This window comes from Jaculus jaculus, chromosome 2 (genome assembly GCF_020740685.1).
Source record: "Jaculus jaculus isolate mJacJac1 chromosome 2, mJacJac1.mat.Y.cur, whole genome shotgun sequence".
NCBI classification, from domain to species: domain Eukaryota; kingdom Metazoa; phylum Chordata; class Mammalia; order Rodentia; family Dipodidae; genus Jaculus; species Jaculus jaculus.
The window spans coordinates 100,790,553-100,804,073 of record NC_059103.1 but is presented as its reverse complement, the minus strand read 5'-3'; the positions used below and the strand labels follow the sequence as shown (position 1 = coordinate 100,804,073).

The window sequence follows — 13,521 nt, the reverse complement described above, 5'->3', positions numbered from 1 at the left end:
CTTCCCTTCAAGGGCGGCTGCGCGGCCGCGGTCACGTGGCCCGCCGGCCTCCACGCTCGGGCGACGCTGAAGAGACCGGGCTCTCACGTGGGGCTCGGGCGCCCGGTGCTGCGGGGCGAGGTTGGGGGAACCATGGGCTGCTGCTGCTGCTTGCGGCGTTGGCGTGCTGGGCCCGGCCCTGTGGCCCTGGCCCCAGTACATCCACATGTCCCAGGGGCGCTGCACCCTGAACCCCAACATGTTCCAGTTCTGCTACCATGCCGCATCGGCCGCGCAGCCCGGCTCACCGTCCCCGACGAGGCCTTCCAGCGCTACCGGAAGCTGCTCTTTGGTTCTGGCTCATGGCCTAGACTCAGCTGCCCAGGTGAGTCACCGCTTCCCTCCCCAAAGAGCCTTTGGCACAGGTCCCTCCGACACACCCTCCTTTCTGGCTTTTGCCCACGCCCTGGCTGCACACCCCGCTCCTCCGTCTGCGGCAGCTCTCCTGCCATCCTCCTGTCGTAGCCCTGGTCTCCAGCCTTTCACTGGGCTGACCTCGGGGGACTAGGCCTATCTAGATTCCTTCCCTTGGCTGTAGTAACTTCTCACCCCCCCCCCCCCCAATAAACCGTACCTGCGATAGAGGCGCCGTTCAGTAAAGAAAGCAGAATGTCAGTTGTGGAAATTTCACTGTCCACTTAATTAACACGGGTCTGTCCTGCCTGGGAGAGTTCACTTGTAAGTTACCTTCAACGCCGGGGCTCGGGGACTCCGAAGCTAACCTGAATTTTAGGTTGAACCCACGGAGGATGCAGAGTTGGCAATGTTATTAAGTGATAAAGTGCTGAAGGTATGGTTTAGTGGTTCAGGTGTTTGCCTGCAAAGCCAAAGGACCCACGTTCAATTCCCCAGGTCCCAGGTAAACCATCTGCACAGGGTGGCACATGCATCTGGAGTTTTGTTTGCAGTGGCTGGAGGCCCTGATGCGCCCAGTCTCTCTCTCTGTTTCTCTCAAAATAAGTAAATACAGTATTTTTTAAAAGCCGAGTGTGGTGGCCCACGCCTTTAATCCCAGCACTTGGTAGGCAGCTGTAGGAGGATCGCCCATAGTTTGAGGCCACCCTGAGATTAGTGAATTCCAGGTCAGCCTGAGCTACTGTGAGACCCTACCTCGCAAAACCAAAATAAATAAATAAATAAAATAATAATAAAAAATAAAAATAGCAACAGAACTTGGAGAGAGTGGCTAAAGGCGCTTGCTTGCAAAACCTGGCAGCCTGGGTTCAATTTCCCAGTTCCCACGTAAAAGCTAGATGCAATATGGTCCATGGGTCTGGATTGCATTTGCAGTGGATGGAGACCTTGGCACACCCAATACACACACACAGTATCATTGTTTCTGTGTGTGTCTGCCTGTGTGTGTGTGAGAGAGAGAGAGAGAGAGAGGTGGGGGGAGAGAGGAAGGGAGGGAAGGGAAGAGAAACTGGGCAAGGTATAGTGCACACCTTTCATCCCAGTTGAGGTAGGATGATCACTGGGAGTTGAAGGGCATTTGGGACTATAGAGTAAATTCTAGGTCGAAAACAAAGAAAGAAATAGAAAAGGGGCTTGCAGGAGGGAAAGGAAAGGAAAGGAAAAGCAGGTCTTAAACAGGTGTGGCTTGTTCTGCCTCAAGGCAGAATGGCAGTTAACTTCCTTTGGACTGACCACATGGAGTGCGCATACTTAGGGACTCAGCCCAGTTGGCTAGGAAACCACCCCTCCCTTCTCTAAATTAGAGTGTAATGTAAAACAAAGTTAAAAGTTAAAGAATTTTCCTTAGCAAGTAAAGTTGTGAAGTGGTTTTACAGGGCCACTGTTGGGACATAGGCATCAGAGGAGAGTTGTAAAGACTCAAGCTTTTTGACCCTAAGGAAGCACAGCCCAATTGCTATCCATAACACCTTGGAGATGTCTCTGGAATGCCTCATTTACCCCTAGAAAGCGCAATTTATTGTCTTTGGCAAGAAGCCTTTTAGAAAACATTGTCTAGATGGCTCACTTGGCCTCCAGTGCATCATTGTAAGTCTAAAGCCTTCTGTTTTTCCCAGAGGTGTTTGAAGTCCATAGCTTTTTGTTTTCTTTTCTTCTTTTAGAGGGGGAGAGAGAGAATTGGTTTGCCAGGGCCTCAGCCACTGCAATAGATCTCCACAGAGGCTTGAAACACCTAGTGGACATGTGCGACATTGTGCTCGCCTCACCTTTGTGAGTCTGGCTCCGATCTATGGCCTGTAATCTCCCATAGTAGGTGTTGATTCCAAGATCCCAGGCCTGAGTTTGCTTATGGGGAGGGGTAGAAACACCTCTTGAAACCTCCATTTTCCATATCCTGGCTTGGGAGGAAGATAAGTGCTGTGACACTGACAAAGACCAGAGAAGCAATGAGCAACTTCTGTCTGGTGAAGATATTTACTTGAACAGGAGACTGAAATTACCCATTCTTTCAAGAAAAGGGGTGAGTGCGTGCGTGCGTACACACACACACACACACTCACACACACACACACACCTCTTGGGGGATTAAAATGAAAAGAAGACACAAAACTGGAAGTGAGAATTCAATGAAAAAGAAACTGTTAAAGTTTACAATCTAAAACAATACAGCGGAGGGCTGGAGAGATGTCTTTGCGTTTGGGGACACTTACTTGCCAAGCCTGACAGCCTGGGTTCCATTCCCCATCATCCATGTAGAGCCATATCCACAGGGTGGCACATATGTCTGGAGTTCCTTTCCAGTGGCAGGAGGCCTGGCACGCCCATTCTCATATTCATCTTCTCTCCTCCCCTTCCCTCCCTCCCTCCCTTCCTCTCCTTGCAAATAGACAAATAAAATTTTAAAAAATAATAATAAACAACACAGCAGGAAAGCACAGTGAACAGTAATAAAGGCAAACTGGCATTTGTCAGTGTCTCTCCGCTGGCTTGGGTAGGGAAGACCTAAGACCTGGGTGTAGACCCAGGCTAGGGAACCAGACAGCTTGCCACCTCAGAGCGGCCAGGCTGGCGCAGCGTCCCTGGAGAAGGTCTTAGGACTGATGCCCTACTAGGGGCATAAAGTGATGTAGGATATGTTCTAACATATGAAAGTCAGCTCCTTTCTCATCCGTTTTGGAGCTCCATGAAAAGGCATTATGATTAAGTCAAATGGGCGTATTGACCACCTGTTTCTAGTGTGTATTCTTCCACAGCAGATAATGGAAAACTAAAAACGTCTCCCCAACTTCCTCCCAAGTGAGTTCTGTCTTGCAAGGGGAGTCCAGCAAGTACATTATTTGCCAGAGGTTTCAAAGACAGGGGTGAGGCTGAGGCATCTTCCTGCTATTTTTAGCTGTTTTCTGTTGTCAAGGACAGTCCAGGTGATGCCAGGGTTAGTCATGACAAATGCGGGTGTCAGGAAGCACTTCCCCTCCAGACTCAGCCTTGTGTGGAGTTGTCGCCAGCCCTGTGATTGTCTAGAAGGGGTGCAGCATAGGGGCACATGTCTTTCATCCCAGCCCTCAGCAGGCTGAGGCAGAAGAATCAATTGTGAGGTTGGTGTAGTTGACTTTAGTGAGATCTTGTCTCAAGCAGCAGTTGAGGGAGGTAGGTGCCCATGTTCTGTGCTCTCTATCCAAATATGTCCCCGACCTGGCTTCTCTGGGTGACAGGTACAGTCCTAATCTCCTCTCTCTCTCTCTCCCTCTCTCTCTGTCCTTCTCCCCCCCCTCTCTCCCTCTCCCTCTCCCTCTCTCCCTCCCTCCCTCCCTCTCCCCCCCCCCCCCCGTCTCTTTTGGCTTTTTGATGTAAGGTCTCACTTTAGCCGAGGCTGACCTGGAATTCACTATGTAGTCTCAGGGTGGCCTCGACCTCACGTCTATCCTATCTCTGCCTCCCTGGTGCTGGGATTAAAGGTGTGTGCCACCACACCTGTAGTCTCTCTCTCTCTCTCTCTCTTAATTTGCTTATGTGTAGAGAAGGTGGGAGGGACACACACCATGGTTTCTTATTGTTGTAAATGAATGGCCATCCAGCTTTAGTTGGATGGCTGTGGAATTGAACCCAGGATGTCAGGCTTTGCAAGCAAGTGCCTATAACTGCTGAGGCATTTCCCCAACCTCTACGTGATGCTGTGGGCTGTTATAGGCCCTGTGGAACCTCTTGAGTATAGCAAAAGTTGTACATTTCTTAACCACCTGTTGTTAGTGTTCTGGAAGTCATCCTTGGGAGCCTAGACTTCACACTTCAAAATTCTCATGATTGGGGCTGGAGAGACGATTGCTTAGTGGTTAAGGCATTTGCCTGCAAAGCCAAAGTACCTTGGTTTGATTCCCCAGGACCCATGTAAGCCAGATGCACAAGGGGGCACTTGTGTCTGGAGTTTTTTTGCAGTGGCTGGAGGCCCTGGTGCACCCATTCTATCTTTCCCTCTCCCTTTCTATCTCTCTCTCTGTCACTCAAATAAAAATAAACAACAAAAAAATTATTTTGAATTTTAAAAAAATGAAAGTGCTGTGGGAAAAGAGGAACCCTTCTACACTGTTAGTGGGAATGCAATCTGGTCCAGCCATTGTGGAAATCAATGTGGAGGTTCCTAAAACAGCTAAAGATTGATCTATCATATGACTCAGCTATAGCACTCCTAGGCATATATCCTCAGAACTCATATCATTTCCTTAGAATTACGTGCTCAACCATGTTTATTGCCGCTCAATTCATAATAGCTGGGAAATGGAACCAGCCTAGATGTCCCTCAACTGATGAGTGGATAATGAAGATGTGGCACATTTATACAATGGAGTTCTACTCAGTGGTAAAGAAAAATGAAGTTATGAAATTTTCAGGAAAATGGATGGATCTGGAAAGGATTATACTAAGTGAGGTAACCCAGACCCAGAAAGCCAAGTGCCACATGTTCTCCCTCATATGTGGATCCTAGCTACAGATGATTGGGCTTCTGCATGAGAAGGAAAAACTCAGTAGCAGAGGCCAGTACGTTAAAAAGTAGATATAAAGGGAAGAGAAAGGAAGGGAGGAGGGTACTTAATACGATGGTATTGTATATATGTAAGTAGAAGAATAGATTAATGGGGGTGAAAAGGCCCAAAGTGAGGTCAGGGAAAAGACTGAGTAAAGGAAAAGTGGAGGGTGGGCTAATCAAATCTAAGAGAATGCAAATAAATCATATGGAATCCTCCAGTTTTGGACAATGGAACACTCAGAAGCCATAGATCGTTGTTCAAAAATTTTCAGTGCCAGGGATGAGATCTCCTGTGACTTGTTGGCCAGGGAGGTCCCTGATACCCCCAAAACATTATAGACCACTGCTGAGGCCCTTGGTTTCCCACCAGGAATAGATGGTAAAACCCTATTGCTGAAGATTTCCCACACTTGGGCTGCAAGGCCACTGAGAAATCATGCTGGAACTGAGCTGATACCTTCTGCATGTAGACCAGCTGACAGAAAGCTGGAAGAAGCCATTCTACATGCAGTTCAATGGGAGAAAGAGATACCATCAGTGAAGATACTCAACAGTGGACACTACAAGCCTTATAATTGGCCAGCCAGGCCAAATGAACAAACGGGTGCAATAGTGGCACGTCTGTCATGGTGGAAACCAACTGCCCTCCAATTGGACTGGAGGCCCGCTCCATGAGGGGAAACATCCCTGATAGTGAAAACTTAAAACGGGTAGTCATGAGCCATAGGGGTGTAACATCCGCTGATGTCTGGAAATATATATGTAGTATGCTTATCAAACTGCTCAGTAAGCACTTCTCTTAATATTTATACCCTTATATTAATGCTACTCTCACTTTGGGTAGAGAATCTTACCTTTTCAGATGGCAGTGACTTTGGGATATCTCAGAAGGTATCATAGTGCTGGAAAGAAGTGGCTGGAGTACTGAGTAACATCTCGATCACACCTTCCAAGGCTCAGGGTCTAATGCGGAAGAGGTGGCGGAAAGAATGTAAGAGTCAAAGGAAGGGTAGGACTCCGTACAACATGCTCCCTCCAGACATAAAATGGCCTGGATATCCATGACCTCATAGTGCCTGACACTACCTCAAAGACCATCATAAGAGGAGGAAAAGACCATGACATCAAAATAAAGAGAGACTGATTGAGATGGGGAGGGGATATGATGGAGAATGGAATTTCAAAGGGGAAAGTAGGGGGGAGGGTATTACCATGGGATACTTTTTATAATCATGGAAAATGTTAATGTTCTATCTAAAAGAAGTACCACTTTCAGTATACACTTGATTCATGAAGAAGCTTTGATTTCTTTTATTTTTATGTTTTTTATAAATTTATTTGTGTGTGTGTGTGTTTGCACATGATGTGCCAAGGCCACTTGCTGCAACACTTACTGTATCTGACTTACATGTGTGGCTTGGGATTAAACCTACAAGCACCTTTAACTGCTGAGCCATCTTAGCCCAGAAACTTCCATTTCTATTAACTCTTTCCTTTGGTCCATCCTTGAGAGTTATTCATATTGTAAAAGATTCTTAGTAATGGTGACTACAAATATTTAAAGTAGTCTTCATTTGCAATAGGCCACACAGCTCTATTATCTTGGGCTCATCTTTTTCCCACTTACTCTATTCTATTACTGCATTTTCTTTCTTTAAAAAAATTGTATTTATTTATTTGCAGAGAGGGGGGGGGAGAGAGAGAGAGAGAGAGAGAGGGAGGGAGGGAGGGAGAGAGGGAGGGGGAAAGAATGGGCATGCCAGGGCTTCTAGCTTCTGCAAATTCCAGATGCTTGTGCCACTTGGTGCATCTGGCTTTACGTGGGTACTCTCTGTCTATCTGCTGTTTCCCTCTCTCAAATAAATAATTAAATAAAATTTCTAACAGTTTTATTTATTTATTTATTTACAAGCAGAAAGAGTGACACAAAGAAAGAGTGGGGGAGCACGTGTGCTAGGGCCTCCACACTTTGCAAATGAACTTCAAATGCATGTTCCACTGTGTATCTGGCTTTAGGTGGGTACTGCGGGATTGAACCATGGTCGTTAGGCTTTGTAGGCAAGCAGTTTAGCCCCTAAGCCACCTCTCTATACCTAGTCATAATTCTTTTTATTTATTTATTTGAGAGAGAGAGGGAGAGAATGTGCACCCACTGCAAATGAACTCCAGATGTATGTGCCACCTCATGCATCTGGCCTACATGGGTCCTGGGGAATCAACCCTTGAACCAGGATCCCTAGGCTTCAAGGACAAGTACTTAACTGCTAAGCCATCTCTCCAACCCACAATTTTAAAAAAAGTATTATTAATTTATTTATTAGAGAGTGAATGAGGCAGAGAGGGAGAGAGAGAGAAAGAGTAGGCATACCAGGTCCTGTATCTGTTGCAAAGGAACTCCAGACACATGCACCACCTTGTGCATCTGATTTATGTGGGTCCTGGGGAATCAAACCTGAGTCCTTTGGCTTTGCAGTCTAGTGCCTTAAGCACTAAGCCATGTCCTGAGTCCACTCCGCAGCCGTGACATCACAATACTGCTGCTGAACCAGAGTGTCGTTAGGCAAATTTTAAACTTCCATTAGGTGCAGTGAAAGCCCAGCCATGTGGAGGCAGCTATGGAGTTCATTTTCCTTGTTTATTGGGTCTCAGCCAGGCCAGATGGTGGAGGAGGTGGCTGTGTGCATGCGGGTGAGGCCCCTCTGTAACAGGAGGGGTGCTGGGCCTGGCCGCGGGCTCCACGCAGGGCTGGCGGCTGTCAGTGCCTCCCCGCTCCAGTCCTGGTTTGGGGGGTGGGCACTCCACACACTGCCTTCCCTATCTGTGGACCTGTGGACCGGAACAGAAAAGAAGCCAGCTGGGTCCGCAGATTTGAAAAGCCAGAAGGAAAAGGGTGTGGGAAGTGGATATCAGAACACTACTACTGTGTGATTCACAAAATCAGGAATGTCCGGAGTTTAATAAGCTCACTCTAATTTGGGGGAAAAGGTGTCTCCATAAGGCAAACATGGTGACAGGCAGGATGGTTGGAGAAGTAAGTCATTAGACCTGTGGAGAGATGACAGTTTGGGAGGGGCAGGTTGGGTGTCAGGAAAATCCTGACACTTTATGAATGAAAGAATAGGTTATGTGGTGGTTTGATTCTGGTGTCCCCCATAAACTTAGGTGTTCTGAATGCTAGGTTCCCAGCTGATGGATATTTGGGAATTAATGCCTCCTGGAGGGAGTGTATTGTTGGGGGCGGGCTTATGGGCTTTATAGCCAGTTTCCCCATGCCAGTGTTTGGCACACCTCCTGTTGCTGTGGTCCATCTTATGTTGGCCAGGGGGTGGTGTCCACCTTCTGCTCATGCCATCGTTTTCCCCTGCCATCGTGGAGCTTCCCCTCGAGCCTGTAAGCCAAATAAACCTCTTTTTCCCAGAAGCTGCTCTTGGTTGGGTGATTTCTACCAGCAATGCGAACCGGACTGTAACAGGTTAGTTGGTTAGTTAATGGAAACAGAGACCCTGATCAGATTGGTTGGTCAATGTGATACTTGGCATGTGTGCATGAATTTAGGAGAAAGTGACATGGAAGAGAGAAGGGAGGTGACTCATGTATCTTGTGGCATATCAGGTATTTCAGAAATTTCAAGAAGGTTTTTGTTGTTTGTTTCCTTGTTTCTTGGTGTTTCGCGATAGGTCTCGCTCTAGCCCAGGCTGATCCGAAATTTACTATGTAGTCTCAGGGTGATCTTGAACTCATGGCAATCTTCCAACTTCTGCCTTGCAAGTGGGGGTTAAAGCCTTATGCCACTACCCCTGGCTCCAGAAGGCTTGTAAGGGTTTAAAGCAAGAAGAACATAATCAGCCTCGCATTTTGTATCTATTCCTTACAATTTGGCTGGGAGTGTACACTTCATTCAGAAACTCCTTTGAGAAAGAGGTCGCTAAATCCCACTTTAGCAGTGAAGCCTTCCGAAGGACATAATCAGTTTCAGTCTGTATCTGTTCCTTCCAGTGCAGGTACTTAGGTGGGAGTGAAGCACTTCATTTAGGAACTCCAATGAAAATAGTCACTAAACCCTACTTCAGCACTCAAGCCTTCCAAAGCAGTCTTTCCATCGTTCTCTTATGTATTTTCCCATTGGTTAAAATATCCTCCACCACATGAAATATTTTCACTGAGCTTTACTGTCACGTGATTTCTGTGATCAATTATATTGTCCTAATGTTTTGTTTTTATTATTATTTTAGGGAAGGACTGGAAGAAGCTACTCATGTTTATTGGAAAACTGACAGTAATGCTATTTGTCAGATTGATGGGAGTAAATCCTTCAGTTTTGGCAAGCTTACAACAGCATCAAAATTAGCTTTTAAGAGTCCTAGTAGCCTCTAATCCCTGTAGTAAAGCCGGTACAACAGCATCAAAATTAGCTTTTAAGAGTCCTAGTAGCCTCTAATCCCTGTAGTAAAGCCGGAACATCAGGAGTTCAAGGTCAACCTGGGCTACAAAAAGCAAGATTGGTACCCAGACAGCCCTGAACCCCATATACAATCACTGCAGTCTACTGCCTGTTGAAAATGATAGAGTTACCAGGCATGTGGTGCTCGCCTTTAATCCCAGCACTTTGGAGGCAGAGGTAGGATCACCGAGAGTTCAAGGCCAACCTCAGATTGCATAGTTAATTCCAGGTCAGCCTGGACCAGAATGAGATCCTACCTCGAAAAACAAAACAAACAAATAAAAAAAAAGATAGAGTTGAGTAGTTTTTGTTCATGAGAACCAACACATTCAACCTTTGAGAAGGGTATTTCAGAAAAGAAAAAAGTTGATAAGATACTGCTTAAACATGGCACCATTCAATATCCTGACAATGTTCAATATCTTTGGTAAATTACTCATTCAGTGAAAACACAGTTGATTTCTTTAACTTCTATCTTCTTTTTAGATCGTGTCTTTCATAGTAATGAAATGACTAAAATGTATGTGATGAAACCGCAGTACCGATCATCGATTCTGCCATACAAGGCAACAGTGGTTTGTATTCACCTTGTGCTGCAGAAGCATTTTAAGTCTTTGGGTCCATCCCGCAGCATTGTTAGTCTTACTCACTACAGGAGTATTTCAAACGTTTGTGTGTATGCTTTGAGCTCATTTCTTTTGTTTGTTACAGGTACTGTATTTGCCTATGGGCAGACTGCATCTGGAAAAACACATACCATGATGGGTTCACAAATTGTTTAGGAATCATCCTGAGAGCTATACATGACATTTTTCAAAAAATTAAGAAGGTTGTAATTTCACTGAGTTCTTACAAAGATGGGTAAACTAATAATAACTGGATAGAAATTAGTGTCTTCCTCTTGTAATTATGGATAAAACAGGCTTGAAACTTCCTCTTGATTCTGTGCGAAAAGAAGAAAGGGATAGCACTGTTTCACTTTTATCACACATACTTTATAAAGCTTAAACTTGTGTCATTCTTCCCATGGAGTCATGCGACAGGAATATTCTCCACAAAAAGTCAACTGAGTTAAGTACTAAAGAATTCTTGTCAAATGGTTAGTTCAGCATTTCCACCAGTGATGACTAAGGAACAGTAACAGTGTAGGTAAAAATAGAAAGGAGTCAGAAGGCCAGACTCCCCATGCTCATTAGGTAAGGCCTGATTTTAAATGAGCATTTTTGTTAAGGTTAAGTATTAGGATTTTATTTTGAGCCTAGACAGTTGGATTGAGTTCTCTGTTCTTCATGATAGCATACTTTTATTATTTCTGCAATAGCCCTCTTGATTTTGAGTATTATTAATATATAACCATGGTTTTTGCTTGTTTCATAAAAATAACTTTCTTTTCCTCTGTAATATTAGAAAACAGACATGCAAGATTATGTTGTATAATTGGGTGCTCTCTAATATGTTAAACTATTTTTTTGTCTTAGCTTCCTGAGAGAGAGAGTTTCTCTTATGGGTATCTTACATGGAACTATATAATGAAACCATTACAGATTTACTTTGTAACACTCAGAAAGTGAAACCACTGATAATTTGGGAAGACATTAATGTGAGTAATAGAATTAAGGTGACTCCAACACATGTGCTTATTTGCATTGTTTGGAATGATATAAAATTTTTCCAGTTTCTGGGTTTTTTTCCTTTCTTTTTCATATTCTAAATATTTGTGGAGATACACCTTTGAGTCACTGTGTGTAGTTTCAATGTATTAGCAGCTGGAATATTTTGGTTTAAGTGCTGACAATAGAAAAATTGAATCAGGGCTGGAGGGATGGCTTAGCAGTTAAGGATTTGCCTGCAAAGCCATAGGACCCTGGTTTGATTTCCCAGGTCCTATGTAAGCCAGATGCACAGGGTGGCACATGCATCTGGAGTTTGTTTGCAGTGGCTGGAGGGCCTGGCACACCCATTCCCTCTCTGTGTCTCTCTCTTTCAAATAAATTAATGAAAAATATTTAAAAAAAAAAACTTGAATCAGGATAGAATCTGGTGTACTGTAACATATGCACTTTTGTGAATTTTATGGATACATTGCTGTTTTCTACAAAACAATGTTTCTTTTTATTTATTGGAAGGAGAAAGAGAATCGGCACACCAGGTTCTCTAGGTATTGTAAATGAACTGCAGATGCATGAGCACCTTGTGCATTTGGTTTTATGTAGGTAATGGGGAATCAAACTCCTTAGGCTTTGCAAACCAGCACCTTAACCACTGAGATATCTCTCTAGCACCTGCTTCCATTTTTTAACACTCACAGATGAATTCTACAATAAGTTGCAACTTCTTTTTGAAAAGCAAACTGATTGTTTCTCTCATCTTTCCATGATTAAACCATTTTAAGAGGAATGTGTATTTTGCTGATCTCACAGAGGAAGTGGTTTCTACATCAGAAATGGCTCTGCAGTGGCTCTCCAAGGGAGAAAGTAAGACCATTAAGCTAAAATACAATACTCTTGGACTACACTTGTTATCAATAGACTGGGAAAAAAGTGATGGGTTTTTTTTTTTTTTAGTTTAATATATATGCAGCAGAAATATAATTCATTTTTACCGAAAACAGACATAATGGAATAACCAAAATGAATCAAAGAAACAGTCATTCATATACCATTTTCAGACTGGTAGGTAATTCCTTCTTCTATATCTGATCTTTCTAAATGAGAATTAACTCATTTTTGACAAGTTCCGTTTTCTGCTTAGATTTTAGAAAGTAGAGAAAAAGGTGAATCTTCAAATTGTGATGGCTCTATTAAAGTGTATCATTTGGTGAGTATTAATACACCACAATAAATTTCATACAGGCTGAAACAAGACAGTTCACCTGTTGGATGTTTGCTTTAATGAGAATTGTTACCTAAATAAATTGGGGGGAAAAGGCCAGTAAGTTGGCAGCTTAAATGGCCTTATCAGTAGCCTCAAATTACTAGCCAAAATGTTTCAGTGAGAATTTAGGAGCCTGGAGAGATGGCTCAGTTGATAAAGTGCTTACCATACAGGGTGAGGACCAGAGTTCAGGTGCTCAGCACCCATTTATATTATACCAGATGGGATGGTGGCTGAGTTGTAATCCCAGCATGCAGGAGGCAGAGATAAGGAAGTCTCTGGGGCAAGTTGGCTACACTAGGCAGCTTTGGATTCAAGTAGGAGGCTGTACCTCAGTAAATAAAGTGGAGAACAATTGAGGAAAATAACCAATATCAGCCTCCGGCCTCTCTGTGTATATGCATCCACACACAAGGAATTTCAGTAGAAAATGCTTTGGTATGTCAGACTTCTCTCTCCTCAATTAGATGTGAAGCTTACAGGTGTTGAGTTTCTTTTTCTTTCTTTCTTTTTTTTTTTTTCACAGCTACTAATGGAATTATGTAATCTTTAAAAAAAACTTTTCAAATATTTGTTTGAGAGAGAGAGATACAGAATGGGTGAGTCAGGGCCTCCTACCACTGAATATAAATTCCAGGTACACACATCTTTTTGTGCATCTAGTTGGCTTTGCATGGATACTGGGGGTGGGGCTGCACCCCAAGTTGTCAAGCTTTGCAAATAACCATCTTCAACTACTGAGCCATCTCTCCAGCCCTTTAATGTTCTTTTCTATACGTATCTGATAGTTTTAGGAATCTTAGAATTTGGAGTTTTTGTTTGCTTTACTTTCAGCTAATAATAATTTAGATTTGTGTAATCAAGAAAAATCTAGGTAGAATGCTTAAGACACATTCTTTAAGTTTTTTCTTGGAAACAGAGAGAAAGTTTATATTATAAGTGGTGAGAATTTTAGGGGGTGTTGTTTTGCTCTCTAGGGATCAACTTTAGAGCCTTGGGCATGCTAGGCAAGTACTCTACCCCTCAGCTAGATCCCACAACACACATACACAAACACAATTATGATTAGCATTATACGCTATAAATCCCTTCAACTGAAAAGTAGCAGTATCCCATTCATGGTTATTAATATCAAAAAAAGGGATAAAACCTTTCCTGTTTTATTTCTGACTTGTAATAGTTCACTGTAATTTTGCCATTTCTCTTAATTTAATTTTAATATTCTTAACAT

At 43.6% G+C, this 13,521-nt stretch overlaps 1 pseudogene; it reads left to right on the top strand.

The window, feature by feature from the left end:
* Positions 1-205: 205 nt before the first annotated feature.
* Positions 206-12,257, top strand: LOC123458676 (annotated as a pseudogene).
* Positions 12,258-13,521: the final 1,264 nt, after the last annotated feature.